Genomic DNA, 13,040 nt, shown 5'->3' on the forward strand with positions numbered 1-13,040 from the left:
CAATCTAAATTGGCAAAGTTCTTTAAATATTGTGGTGAATAAAAGGTTTGGTATAAAGCAATGCGCTAGATTGACACTCACACACCTCCACACCCTCTGTGGCAGTGCCAGATCCTGACGGATGAAAGGCTACACTTCGATTTCTAAACTACTCCAAGGTTGTCTTTCAGAGAAGTTCTGCAAAAATTGGAACCATGGGTTTTTATGACTATTTTTTTGCACATGACTCCACTACAGTCTGTCCTCTCAGCAGCAGATGGTCCTCCATTGTGGTGCTTCGTCCTGCCTTGAAAAAACAGAGAGTGACATTGCTTAGTGAGACTTTGCAAAAGATGTGCCTACGTTGGACCTGCCATTCTCATTACTTTGAGGTCTAGCCTAAATTCAGTTTTAGCTGCCTGCCAGAGCTTTTATAGGAAAGAAAAATGATCCCCAATAAGAGCGTTTGGGTTAGCACTCTTCAGCTTTTGTTTGCTTGAATTGTCATCCAAAGTTTGGAACCTGCACAAGATAGTGATGAAGTAACTGGAGTGGCAGTCCTGATGTGTATCAAGCGACCATGAGGAATTTCATCTGCTAAGAGCCACTTCATCACATGAAGATACCCCACTTTGGAACCCGTAGGAAGGAAGATGCCATTTTTGATAATAAACTAGTGTCACCGCCACCAGCCCCACGGCTGCTTCTCTCCTTCCTCTTGGTGCCTCATTGGTGCTAAATGTGGCAGCTGTTTTTTTAAAGCTGGCTCTGAGAGTCGGGAGAAATACTATTATCAATTTGAAAGCTGGCACTGCATTCATCATCTGAGTTGGAGGGGTTGACTGCCTGGGGTTCCGTGAGGCGGCTAATGCTCGCCTGCTGCACTTTCTAGATCACTGGGAGAAGATAAGGCGGCGGGTGCAGCTCATCCAGAGCTGGAGTGTTGAATTACCTCTTATGTGAATACCTCGGTTCTGATGGAGCTGGTGCAGTTGCTGCAGTTTTTAATTGAAGTGGTAAAGTTTCTTGCTTGCTCTTTTATTAGATCTATTTGAAACTGGAGAGGTTTTGACTCTTTCCCTTTATCAATCAATCAAGAGGCTTTATTCGAGAATTTCTCATAAAAGCAGTACACACAATGATAATTTTTAGAAAACATTGTTAAAATCATACCTCATAAAATGTATAGACAATCAAAATTCGGAAAACTAGATATAAATGCATTAGCACAGTAACCAATATTACGTTCTTTTAATTAAATAGCTCCTAAACAATGACGCTTTGCCTAATGGACCATGCCCACCCCAAAAATTTAGCGGTTGCTACAGTCAGTTGAAGACAGGAGCTAGTGCAAATAATTCTCATAGCTACAGAGCTGCTACATTTTTACAGGCCGGTGCTAACCAAATACGTCGTGGGGCTGCATAGGCTTTGCAGGAAAACAAGAAGTGCCCAATGGACTCTTTTGTAATTCCACAGGCAGGACAGGTAGTATCGGTAGAACCCCTCCACCTCCCGGTTAAAGACCTTAAAGGGAGGGCACCTATCCTCAATTGAAAGAAAAGTTTCCTATCCCTTGGGTTAGTTATAATGTCCCAGAATAGTTCCAGTGTAGGGAGGGGCTTAACCTCCAAGAAACGACCAGACATAGAACCGGCATCAGATTTTCTCCATGCCTGCTCAGACACATAGGCCCAATACAGCTCCTTGATTGCTTGCTTGCTTGGAAAGGATGCTTCTAATGGGGTATCCCATAGGAACTTTAGCCCAAGCACACATAACAATGTTCTAAGTTTACTCAACCATTGGATCTTATGGAAGACATCGGCCTTAATCACTGCTAGAAAGCCCTCGGCATAATGCTTAAGTTCTGGTGTAGTCCAGAGCCGCCTCCAATATAAAATCGGGCGTATCCTTGCCAGGTCACCTACTGCCTTCCTTCCCAAATCATGTCTGAGGGGGATCAGAGGTGTACTTTTAGGGAGACCGGTTAATGACCTAAAAAACTTATTCTAAGACATCTGCATCGAATTGAGGTTACCAAATCCCCACAATTCTGCACCATACTCCAGAAAAGCCTGGAATCCTTGGAGCCGCAGGCTTCCAGTAGCTCTCTCCAGTGCCTCTCATCCCACTCCTTTTTTGCTGCGACTATACAATCTTTATAATTACTTCTGGCACCACGAATTACCATCAGATCCCTCGTCTTAATAGCACTGCCCAAAGCAAGGCTTGCCATCCTGCACTGTGCATTGTACCACTTCACAGTCTTGGTTAGGGACCTACTATTATTCCTACCTACCTTCTGGAAATGTGACTTAATGGTTAAAAAGAGAATATCGTGAATTGTTGTCGCTTCCTGCGACCCCTGGGGAACAGTGGCAACCTGCTCCAAGGCCTCAATTGCTCTCTCCACCTCCATATTTATACTAGCCATAGAATCTTGATTGGCCAGTACACAAGGCCATTTTAACTGGCGTGTATCATTGGAAGGAACTGGTAAGGGGAGACCTTCCCACTCTGTTCGAACATTCCCGCTAGGCAAGGTCCACCATCTGTGACAAATACACAGAGGGTCATGGTCACTTTCCAACCTGTGCATGACCTCCATATCATTAACCTGCTTCCATATTTCCAAACCACACATGACATAGTCTATCCTACTCCGGCCATTGTCAAAAGTGCAAGCCCCCACCCTGTCACTCTTGGTTCTCCCATTCAATGCACGGAGGCCTCTCTCTAGGCAGATGGCGTTTAGGCAAATAACATCATCAGACCATCGTTTTATTGGGTCTAGATCTAGTGGAGGGACACCCCAATGCCTATCCTCTTCTGACCCAATACAGTCATCACCTATGTCTAGTGGTTCACATGTACGACTAAAATCGCCAGCAATTATGATATTATTAACCAGGGAGTGGGTCTCTAGGAGAGCCACCAAAGAAGCTAAAACTTCTGACTTTCCACCCTTGTTACCTCTGGCATATACATTGTATAAATCAAGGCGCCCTAACGGTCCCAAATCAAGATTTATAAGTTGGATATCCTTGCTCCCTGTCTCAATAACTCTTATGTTAAAACGCAGGTTTTGCCGAACCCAGATCATCAGACCTCCCACAGGTCGACCCTTTTGGCCCTTAGTAGCTGGTATAGAGTAATTCAAATAGCCCTGAAGGAACATGAGTTCGCACATCCATGTCTCTTGAAATAGACATATATCAAAACCATTAACAAAGTCAACCCAGTCTTGGGACTCCTGTTTGTGACGCAAGCCCGCAATGTTCCATGACATTAGACTTCCTGCCCCTTCCCCACCATCGGTTGGAGCTTCCCTAACTGGAACTGACAAAGGCGATGGCACATTAAAAGTTGTAGTTAGGCCTTTTTCATCTACAGAGCAAGTCTCACCAACCATCAAAACCTCCTCCCTACAAATATTACCATGATCAATAATGGAATCGCGGTCAGTGAGGGGGGCAGACTGAACTATTTGTGTACTAGAGGGTTCAATGAGTTGTGGCTTCACGTGGGTAGCACACCCAATCGGGCGGGCCCACATGCCCCGCAAGGGCTGTAATCTTCAATCGCACCCTTCCATGCCAGTGAACACATCAAACCTGTTTACTGTCTCCAAGGGTGTGAAAGGTCTCAAATGATCCATTCTCCTGTTAGTGGTTATGTTAAAACTAGGAGGTACGGTATGCCACCCAAATGGATCGGCAACAGGTACTGGGTATTGTGCTTGCACATAATGCCCAGTGTTGTACGGTGCTAGGAAATTTGTATAGGTAGGTGCTTGTCCGCTTATGTAGGTTGGAGGGAACACAAGTGATCTGGGATAGAAGTATGTCAGGGCACGAGGGGTGATGCAGTTATTGCCATTGCCCGTGGGCCAGTTTAATATGTAATTGATCACACGTGGGTCTCTGAAATTAGCTACAACTACGTCTCCCTCAAGGTCTTTACTTCTACCACCCAGCCATGGGAGTCGCCGAACATGCACTATTTCACCATTGCTGTGTTTTGTGATTGTTCTGTATATACTGAACCAGTGCATGATTTTATTTTTTAACTGGGCGAACCCTTCCCTTTTATTGTCTGTCAGTATAGGGACCCCCGTCAAGACAACCACGAAGGGCACAGCTTCAGGGGGAAGTTCAACTAGTGGACCTTTGTTCATTGGTGCCCTTACGTTTCTGGTGCTTCCCCCATCCTCCCGCGTTTTTCCTACAAGTACCTTTACCATTCCCCTCGTGGGTTCACTGGCAGGAGTTACATCTAGTTTGTTTGCCTGCAATGGGGGAAATAACCTTTCTTGATTAGATTTTGCTAGATTGGGAAGTTGTGATGTAACTTTGGTGGGTTGGAATAAAACTTTAGAGGCAGAACTGGTTGGTTGTGCAACCAGGGTTATGGGTGGCACCGCCGTACTCACTGTGGCCCTAGTTGCACCGTCCTTACTGCTAATAACAGACTCGATGGCCTCGAGTCGTTTCTCCACCCTCTTTAGCCCCTCAATAATTGGTAGAAAAAAAGACCTAATTAGTTGTTCCATGCTATCTGGTGGAATGGTGGGAATTGCTGCTTTCAGCACGGATTCAGCAGAAATGGCAGTAGGTACAATGGTACTAACTTCCTTATCGATATGTAGAGGTTTAAGGGGGGCTTCCAAGTTAGGCAAGTTGACTAGTACAGCTACTGACGCCTGATCTGTTCTAATGGCCGGCTTGGAAGGCCTGCCAAAGTCGGTGTGACTAATCTTGGATTTTTGTTGTTCCCCCCCCTTTGCGTCTTCTTTTGCCTGGTGGTGGGCCATAGCCCTTATGCGGCAATAATTTATTCATCTTATTTCGGACAGATTTTCCCCTACTAGTGGTCGGGTTGGTCAAATTGGCAGTTATGTTGACGGGACTGGGAAGGGGAGTATAACTCATGGGCTGTTCAATGGAGAGACAAGGTGTAGGTGTGCAATCACGTAGCAGGAGTGGAACACTCTCTAAAGATGTAAGGTCGGCAATACCACTGAGACTTCCTCCACTGAGGGAGAGGGCGTGAGACGTGAGATCTATTGAAGCCCTATTTTTCAGACATTCAACCGAGCGACGGCGCTCCGCCCTACGCTCTTCTAGTGTTGATTCCCTATCTAAATCGATGGGAACCCTTGTAAAGTAACTGTCGAGAGTGCCATTTAACGACCCCCCCGTCTTTTCTAGAATGACATTGTCCAGACTCTGGGCCATAGCAACGATGCTAACAAAAGATACAAATGGAAAGAAAAAAAGATAAAAGGGAATGAGCCCTGCCCGGCCTCGCTCGGCCTCAGAGGGCCTAAGAGGGCCCGCCCTTTGCCCGGGCTTAGCCCCGGGCACTCCCGCGCGCGGGGTTACAGGCCGTGGGCGTAGCAACAGGGAGAGCGGACCTGGTGTTGGCAGTCGGTCTGGCAGGGGCTCCTGGGAGATGGAGTCCCTGCTGAAACGCTCGCAGCCCTGCTGCACCCTTTTAGCCACAGACCACGAGTCCTTCAAGCAGATTGCACTGTCTCTCACCCCAGGCGGCTAGGAATGGTGGTAGGTTTAGAATCAAGTGTCTTCCTCCCGGTGAACTAGTCTCCTCCAAAGGTTTAGACAAGAGGTCCCACTGAAGCAGGGCAGGCAGGTGTCTGTAATCCTCTCGGGCGGCCATGGGCGGAGCAACAGGGAGAGTGGACCAGGTGTTGGCAGTCGGTCTGGCAGGGGCTCCTGGGAGATGGAGTCCCTGCTGAAACGCTTGCAGCCCTGCTGCACACTTTTAGCCACAGACCACGAGTCCTTCAAGCAGATTGCACTGTCTCTCACCCCAGGTGGCTAGGAATGGTGGCAGGTTTAGAATCAAGCGTCTTCCTCCCGGTGAACTAGTCTCCTCCAAAGGTTTAGACAAGAGGTCCCTTTACGGAATGAGACCATGAAGGATTTTTATTGTAACTTGGAGTTACTGCAAGAGTTCATAGGCTCATGGGATTTCGGAAGGGCAAGGTCTCCGTATTAAGAACAGATGGAGAAAAGCGTCTACATTGAGTGTTAGTCTTTTTCTTTTTTTGCCAGTGTTCGCGGTCCACATATCTACAGGCCAAACCATTGGCTGTTGGGGATCGTATGCATTCCCTGCCCACACATGGGCCTTAGTCAGAAATATAAGCAGCTTTTGTGCTGAGTTCATGCTGAGGAAATCTTAAAAGGTAAGGTGCTGGCATGGTGATTAACAACTCTTAACCAACAATGAGAGAGATGAATATTCTTTGGCTTTGCTGATGGTGTTAGATGACTAGTCAAAAGTTTCTCAACCATGTCAGTTCCCAAACTACAGTGAAAATTCATGGTTTTCACTGGGGCCCCATGCTGAAGTGATATTTATCTGCCTAATCAAATGCCTTATCAGATCCCTGTTCTATAATATCCAATGACATGTCGCTTGCTGCACTGGGAGAGATATTGCTGCAATGTATATAACATGCTTGAAGACACTGCATATTTCTCTTCCAGTTCAGACTGGACTTTAACTGCAGGAGCCAATACTGATGTGCATTTGGCTGGGTCCCTACTGCGGTGGCATGGTGGGCAAAAGAACAATAGGCTGAAATACAGAGGGAGTGATTGTCAGTGGTTAGACTTTTTGCAAGCCTTCCTTCCACCACTTTGTGTGTGTTTGATACGTATGGAAGTGTCCGATTAAAATGCGGTCAGTAACCTCATTTTAGGTGTAATATTCCTACTCTCATGACCCTGTTTCGAAAACAGGACCTCATTAGCAAAAATCTAGGAAGCCTGTTGATCCTACACCTTAACCGATCCTAGCTCATTGTTCCATGACCACTACAACCACCATAGCTCCCTGTCCACCACGGCCTCTATTGGGCTGTGACCACTGCCGCACAACCCAGGGAGATATCGTCTATTGGCTTGAGCTGCGGATTTTGCAACATGGAGAACTACGTTTGAATTCTGTCTCAACATGCTATGATTTTGGACAAATCTCCCTGAGCCTAAAAAAAACCAAATGTGTAATGTAGTCTGCTGCGATACAACACTTTAGGGCCAAGTCTGCGCTATAAAAATACTGCAAAAAATAAAAACCTCCTCGAAGCCCACCGTAAACATATCAAACACACCTCAGCTCCCATTTGGTTGAGAACCTTCATCTATGTGGCCTTCAGAGCCCCATCCATCACCACATTCCCATCATGACCCTTCCCATCACACCACTGTGAAGCCCTCCACAAAGGAGGCTTTATCTGTACCTTAAAGTATTTTTTTTATTTCTGTTTTATTTTAAGATTTTATTATATGGGAAGGGAGGACAGCATCATGTATGTAGTATGGTTACAGGGCTTACAAATTTCAAAACCTGACTTGTTACATAGCTTATTGTGGTGTGGAGTTGTCAACAATTGAGAGAAACAAGCAATCAATAACAAGTCAAATCTCAATAATGACTCACACTCATGCCTTTCTAACCATGGTGTGTTCATTGTTCAGTGCAAGTGTATTGTGTAGTGAGCACACCTGCTTAAGGACAAAGGCTCCTGGTGACCTTAGCGTCCTCGCAATTGCCCTTGGTTCTTTCAGTAGACATGTCTCAGTGAATCAACATTACGGTTTATTCAGTTTCTTGGTTCCAGTGATGCTCAACATTGCTGACTATCTATTCACTATTTGGGTGAATAGTCAGATGTAATCATGATTCGTAAATAATTTTGTAGTGGGTCCCGTATACATTTGGGGCCGAATTGCGCATGAGACAATGGCGCCCGTGTCGCTGCTCATTACAGTATGATAAGGGCCAGGGATGCCAGTTTACGCACCACCTTGGGAATGTCCGCTGTATATTCCCAGTAATGCCACTTTTGATGTTGGCATAACAGTGGTGCCGAACATGTAAGGAAGAATTTGGAATATTCTGTGCCAGTATCTTATCTGTCATAGATCCAGGCCACATGCATGAACTTTGTCCCTTCAGCACCTCACCTAGCACATTTGGAGTCTGCTTGCAGTCCCCATTTATGTGTTTTAGTGGGGGTGTGGTATATGCGATATAGGAATTTGAAGTGGTTAGGTCATAGTCGACCATTCAATAATATTGCGCCTATTTGTCCAGAGAAGTATACCCACTCCTTATCTGGTATGGCAGTGTCTAGGTCCCTGTCCTATTCCGCTCTGGTGCGCGGGGCACATATCGGGGCCTCTTTTTGCAATTCAACGTACAGTTTCATCAACAGTATCTTATTTCATTGAGGGGTAAGGAGTGATTTCAACAACTTGGTGGACTGTTAGGAAATGAGCTGTGTATGGTTCTACACAGTGCTTGTAGTCTGAGGAACAATAGGGTGAAGAGCACCATAGAGCCCTTTCTATGTAAGATGCCTGATGCCTTAGGAAATGCCCTTCTGTAAAAAAAATCTCCCACTTTATGGACCCCCCCCCCCCCCCCCCTTGTCCCCAGCCGCTTCAGCACCCTTTGTTGCCAGTTACTTGTGAGAATGGGTGATGCTTTAATAACTGTCCCAGGGAGCAAAGCATTGTACTGGCATGTCTTTGGTGAATTATTTCCCAGGCTAGTTGTGTGCTGGCTGCAGTGTTAATTTCTGTTTGTGAACATTTAGGGACTTAACCTATTAGTGCACAGAATAGAGTGGGATATGACATGTCTTGCTCGATGGCTAAATGGCTCACATATGGTGATGGATTCAGCCAATAGTAGGCAAAGGGAGCCTGTAAACTATATATAGTTCAGTCTGGTGCCGCCAGGCCCCCCTGCTCATATGGTAATGTCATCATCTCCCACTTTATATGTTGATGTTTACCTGCCCGGGCTAAGGTGCTCATGAGGAAGTGTACGTTAAAAATGCCCTGTGAGATGAATGGGGAAGTTATAGAAGAAATATAGTCGTTTGTGGAGCACTATTATTTTCATTATGTCAATTCTGATGATTTGGGGCACCTAATCCACTTTTGCACCTGCTCGATGTGTGTGATGGTGATGCCATAGTTTAGAGAGTCAACTGCCTTAGTGACGCCCAGGTGCCCTATTATATAAAGTGCACACTTTTCCTGTTTGCACCTGGCGCACCTTAAAACAGGTACGCTGGGCACAAACAGGGAGAGTGCGCCCTATTACAAAGAATGTTCTACCCATAGGGCAGCTGCGAATTTGTGCTAGGCGCAGCACATTCAAGTGAAATACAGAGCGGTGCAGCCACTCTGTGTTACACTGTGCAGGCCGCAACCCGCCTGCGCTTTTAAAGGGGATTAGTGATCCCCTTGCAGGCGGGTGCAGTAAGTGACTGCAGCCACCTGCAAGGCGATGTCTGGGGAATCCATAGAACCCCCTTTCCCCTCTCCATAGAGCTGCTCTCAGAGGGCACACTGACAGTGCATCTGCCAGTGCACCTGCTGAGAGTTTCTTTGCGTCTGCGCCTGCGTCTATAATACGTCGCGGACACAGAGGCAAAGGGATTCCCTCCTTTGCATGGGGCACGCCCCCATATAAATGAGGGAGCGCCCTCCTGAGAAAGGCCCGGTGCTCTATGGTGTTAAGCCCCTCCAAGGACAGTGTTATGCACAATTTCCACAGAATCTTCAACCTTTGACATTGCCATATTTTCCGGGATGCCCACAACTTATTTGTTTGTTGCGGTGGGAGTGTGCCTCTAAATCTTTGTTCTTACCTCATATCACCACTAACACGGTTTCCATGCATAGCTCTTTTATTTTGCAAGTTGGTATTGTCTTCAATGTCTGTGACTGCTTTATAATTGCACCAATTGGGTATTATGATCATTTATTCGCTTTTTCATGTTGGCTAGATTGTTTGTAAGAGTGTCTTTTTTGGCATCGATTGTGCTTAGACTGCGCTTCATGTCTGCTAGCATACTTTTAATGACCTTCATAGGAACATCCGTGGCACCGTCGAGTGATGACGAGCACTGCTCAGCCTGCGCTGTTATGGATGGTTTTTTGATGTCGCACTGGAATTTGGACTGATGTTGCTCCTGTTTAACCATGTTGTTACTATTGGAAATGTACTTGTATATGTCCATTTACTCCAGCTATGTTTCAGGGGCAGGGTCCCGCCTCAACCTCAGCGCACAGTCTGCCTCCAGGGGGCACGAGCAGATCTACAACATGCCTCTCTCTTTAATGTCCCAATGGGTCCCCGGCTGTGTCATTTGCGCTATTGGATTATAGGGAACAGTGGAGCAGGAAGGCTAGGTCCCAACCTTATATGTCCAGCACTTCCTGCTTTGACCTGTGAAGGCACCACAGTAATGAATGGGCTCCTCCCTCCTTCTCTCAATATCTCTTGTAGCTCACCGTCTTGCCTCGGTATCGCCCCAGCTGTGGTCCGGATTTTTTAGTGGAAGGCCTCACCTGCGCCGTGCGAGTCCCCACGGATAATCCGCTTGCTCTCTCTCTGCGGATGTGAGTACGGGGCCTCGCACCAAATCCTCCTATGATCTCTTAAACTGATTCATGGGCCCTAGCTGACCACCCACCAGAATTTTGATCCCAGCCAGGCCAATGTATGGGATTTCACTGCGCTCCCCTTTAATTCAAGCAGTCCCCATATCAGGGGTTCCAATCTGGTGGTGTTTCAGCCCAGGCCAATCCACAGGCCCCACTCCAATTCAGATGCTCCCAGGCAGACATACTTTCCCTCAACAGCTGTGCTCACGGCGCGACCAGCAGAGAGATGCAGAAATGCACTCCAACTTCCCTCCAGTCCCAGGCCCCCCCAGACAGCCGTGGTTCCGGGTCTCACTCCAGTGGCACGGTGCGGTCCACCTAGCCACCGAATCTCAGATGTTATTTTTCAGTGGGCATAATGGTCCCAGGCTTAGGCTTAACTTCACTGTGTGTTGCAGCTTTCGGTTGTGACGGATGGGCCCACTAGAGTAACGGATCTTGAACTGATGATACTCAGCCAACAGAGCCTCACTAATGTGCGGCCATCTTGCATCCCAGCCCTTTGGTGCCCTCTTGTGCCCCCTGTATCTTAAAGTAACTGCATTTTGAAAGATGAGTGAGTGAAGGAAAGAGGAGTATTTCAGAAAAAACAAGCATTGGCATAGCCAATAGGTCTCGCCTGTGGGATCTTATAAGTGTTTAGCCATGCAATAGTTGCATAACTAAATACTTATAAGGTCCCAAAAGCGAGACCTATTGGCTATGCCAAGCGGCCGCGAAAGTGAAAGGGATCGCGATCAAACATCAAAGCGGTCAAGCACGGCGTGCGCGCCTGCGCACATGCACTGTAGCTCTAGGCTGGCCTGGTAGCACTTTTTGGAGCCCTCTCAATAAGTCTCGCCAGACCAGCGCATGCTCTGGGTCAGGCGAGACCTAAAAATGAAATTAGAGAGGTAGAGGGTATTTGTGACTTGTGTGCCATGCAGATAAGATCTTATTAGTGCAGTGTGCTAATAAGTCATAATCTTCATACAGCTTTTTTGAAACCACCATGTTTTGGTCTGTACTGACTCAGACATTATTTTGCAAACATTCTTTATGCCCATATCTAATTAAATAAATACCTTGATCAAATATTGTGAATTTATTTTGTCAAGGACCTTAAATTTGTTTTTTGATTAGAAGTTCTGTTTGAAACTGATTTAATGCGCCTCATTGTGCACAAATTCTTAAAGCTTTGTGACATAATGAGGCTCTTTTCATCTCCATGACAGCTGTCTGGATATGTAATATTGTGGTGTGTCTTAGTGCCAGGGGCTTTATCAAATGGACCGCACGTATACAGACAATGCTTTTTTATGTACATTGAATGACAATCTTAGTACAGTCTTCTCTGTGTGAGCAGGAAAAAACAGGCAGTGTCTTCACCACATTTGTCTGCCATAATGATGTTCTAATGGACTGATAAGTTAGTCTTATGTATACTTTAGTACTATTATGACATGGAATGGCTGGTAATGTTGAACCAACACACACGTCATATTTAACGTCTGGACTTTATTGCATTTAGGCAGACCTGGGAATACTACTATTACAAATCTCTATAACAGCTTGTAAAATCTTGTTGGTCAGTTGACTACATTCTGTTTAAATTTTACCCGGTGCTTAATTTGTAGTAAAATAAGTGCCAGGGCTCTCGTCAGGAGAGCGACAGACAGGTAATAGCAATTTTTAAAGTATATTGAATTACTAATTAACTTTTGTTGTGGTAATCTCAAAATTAGCAAGACAGCGCCACCTTGTGGCATACTGTCACAAGCTCTGGTGTTGACAATTAAGTGCTGGTGCCAAGCACTGGAAAACACTGGCTCAAATTAAGCACTGATTTTATCATCCTATGCCAGCTTTGTTCTCTCTTTAATGGAGCACAAGAATTCCCTGCATTTTGTTTTGGTATGTTTGTGGACTCAGGATTACATTGAATGAATAGACTTGTACAGCACAGCTCTGGAAACTGAATTGCCTTTAGGCACTTACTCTTTCAGAGTAGAAAAGATACATCTGATCCAGTTCATCATAATAGTTCTGTTGCTGTGGATGGAGAAGAAAAAAGCAATATTCAATATTGCGTGGAAAAAAAGGAATTGCTCTATTAATTGCATGGAACCAATAATCCTTCTCTTGCTATAATCACCCTTTGTTATATTTGGTCCACTCATGACCAGGGATTGTGCACCCATATCACCAAGTCATTCAGACTCCCTGTTGAACTAAAGGTGGTGGATGGCTGGTCTGTAGGTCTAATGGGCGAGAAAGGAGGCAGACCCACAGTGCTACTAAACACAAATGCCCCAAATATTGACACATCTGACTTTTTTGAGGCAATGATACGAATCCTAACACCATTCGCTCATCACTACATTCTCTGGATAGGCGACTGCAACTGTGTACTGGACAGACATTTCGACAGCTCTGGCTCCAGTGCTAGGCCACTCTGTAGATCTCCAGAGCCATCCTGTAGGGCATGTACACACACAATCAGATCTATTGAAAGCACAGCGCTTTCTAGGAAAGATTACGTGTTTATCCATCCAGAACGGATTTTGCGATTTGGCGGGACAC

Source organism: Triturus cristatus, chromosome 12, assembly GCF_964204655.1.
Source record: "Triturus cristatus chromosome 12, aTriCri1.1, whole genome shotgun sequence".
NCBI lineage: Eukaryota > Metazoa > Chordata > Amphibia > Caudata > Salamandridae > Triturus > Triturus cristatus.